Source organism: Pteropus medius, unplaced genomic scaffold (assembly GCF_902729225.1).
Source record: "Pteropus medius unplaced genomic scaffold, Ma_sr-lr_union100, whole genome shotgun sequence".
NCBI classification, from domain to species: Eukaryota; Metazoa; Chordata; class Mammalia; order Chiroptera; family Pteropodidae; genus Pteropus; species Pteropus medius.
In genome coordinates, this window is record NW_024350319.1 from 15,126,451 (window position 1) to 15,128,984 (window position 2,534).

Genomic DNA, 2,534 nt, shown 5'->3' on the forward strand with positions numbered 1-2,534 from the left:
CATTGTTGTGTGATTTAGCAGTAAATAAATATATAGACAAACCGTCATGTTCCACTTAATGACAGAGATATGTTCTGAGAAATATACCATTAGGCAGTTTGGTCACAGTGCAAACTCTATGGAGTGCACTTCTATAATTCTAGATGGTATGGACTACTACTGTAATTGTATATGCTATACTTTTATACAACTGGAAGTGCAGTGGGTTCGTTTATAGCAGCATCACTACAAACACATAAGTAATGCATTGTGCTACAGCATTGTGATGGTCACAACATCACTAGGCTATAAGAATAGTTCAACTCCATTATAATCATATGGGACAACTGTCATATATGTGGTCCATCATTGACGGAAATGTCATTATACAGTGCATGCCCATAATAGCATATGCTACCAATTGACCTTCAACGTACAGAGTTATCCTATAAATTAAACACAAGATCGACTTTTGATTGTAGGACAGAATGTAAATGTTATCACCTTTGACAATGTAAAAGTATAGGATTTGCGTGAAAGGGAGAAGACAGGTAAAGAACAGCGTGGAGGTGCTAGTATCTTTCCCTTATAAACTAGAAAGTCAAGAGAAATTATAATTCATGGAACAAGAAAAAGAGTTACAAAGGTAATCAGCAGAGCAAGTAAAGGGCAATATATTTATTCAGAGGAAGGGAGGAAAAGAGATGGGGATATACGTGGGGAGGAAGATAATGGGAAATGTCTAAATTAGATACAAGATCAAGAAACAAGGGCATAACCATACATTTAAACATATGGAGATTATTGCTAGAAAAAAAGCACAGAAAGAGTCAGCCTTTAGGTAGGTACAGGTACCATGTAATTTGACATCCAAATCAAGATACTTTGTAGTGAAATAATAATAATAAATTACACAGGGGATAAGATAAAAATCAGGACTATCCAGGGTGTAGAGCCGCCTTAGTTAAAAGAGAAGTATTTTCAAGAGCTCATTATTTAGTAGAATCAATAGGATTGTTTAGGGAAAATCCATGGTAAGGAAGGACTAAGAATTTTCTTAGTATTTGATACTTTTAATGATATGTATGTAATATTTTAATAAACAAAAATGACTTTAGAAAATAAAAGATTTCGTTCAAGTGTTAAGGGCTTGCCACATCGCCTCCTTCAGAAATGTGGCATTTTAATAGGATATTCAGTGGACACAGGATCTTAAACAGTAGTCACACTATCTCCAAGTTAAGCTTTGGCCTGTCAGAGGTATACTGAACACAAAGTAAACATGACATAGATGTTGACAGGTAAATTTTACTCAAAAATAGCAGAAAGGAACATTCTGTTCATAATAAAGCATATATATGTAATTCATAAGAATTTTTTAAATAAAACTCTGGATTTTGGAAAAAAGTCTTACCTGAGGCAGCCACTGAAGGTCACTCATTCTCCTATACTTTCAGGTGTACTCTCATGGGAAAGTTTGGAAAAACCCGAGTGAACGAATGGGAAGCATCTGTGGCAAGATGATAGAGAAAAATTTTATTTATTTGTTTGTTTGTTTGTTTTGCTCATGCCTACAGCACCTGGTATTCCTAGCTGGTCTCTCATTCAAGAACTAACCAGGCCCAACCCTACTTAGCTTCCGAGATCAGACAAGATTGGGCACGTTCAGGGTGGCATGACCGTAGACTGAGACAAATTTTAAGATGGGAAAGAAGGGCAAGGAAACATTTTCTGTCTCTTAAATCCCATCATGAAATTTCCTGCTCTGCCTGTTCCTCAGTTCACAGATACTGTTTGTTCCAATGTGAAGACGAATGGAGGTAACCCTTTCTAGAAAGCTCTACTTGTTGAATTTCTCAAATGATGCTGGACCCTCTATGAATGGGATAGCCCCACAAGGCCACAAATCTCTAGATTACTATTGAGGCAACAGAACTTCCTTTGCCCATTGTGTGAGAAACCCAAATCATAAAGAAAACTTTTATTGGTAAAAGTGTCGTGAAAATTAAGACCCAAGAGTGCAGTATAAAAAAGATTTGAGCAGCCTGGGGAGAAGGCCCCCAGAGAACAGATGTCAGGTCGAAAACTGGGCAGGAGGGCACCCAGGAAAACCAGGAGCCACCATAATATAGCGGGCAATTCTGCTGGGACCTTTTCTCTCCATCTAGGCTGTTCTTAGCTTTTCAATCTTCTGTTTCTCTTTGACCCTCCATCCATCTCTCATTTCTGCTCCCCACCATGTGCAGCGGACTGTAGACAGCTTTCTCTATGTGGTAGAAAATATGATTGGAAGCAACATTGGAATTATAATCTCTCAGTGTCACAACCTTAGCCAAGAGTGCTGTTAAAAAATTCTAGGTGAAAGATTGTTCAACTTAGGCAAAATACCCACTTCTGGGGCCGATCATCGAGGTCAAGAAGGTTAAATTACTATGATTGATTCCAGCGTTTAGGGCTTGTCATTGTTAAATAACACTGATGCTACTATGCGCTGGCAGACACTCCAATTTTAGCGTATGAGAAGGCTCTACCACTTTTAAATTCGGTTTTAAATT

General features: G+C 37.9%; 1 pseudogene; it reads right to left on the bottom strand.

Moving 5' to 3' along the window:
• Positions 1 to 1,547: 1,547 nt before the first annotated feature.
• On the bottom strand, positions 1,548 to 1,666 carry LOC120583460 (uncharacterized; annotated as a pseudogene).
• Between the last annotated feature and the right edge of the window lie 868 nt (positions 1,667 to 2,534).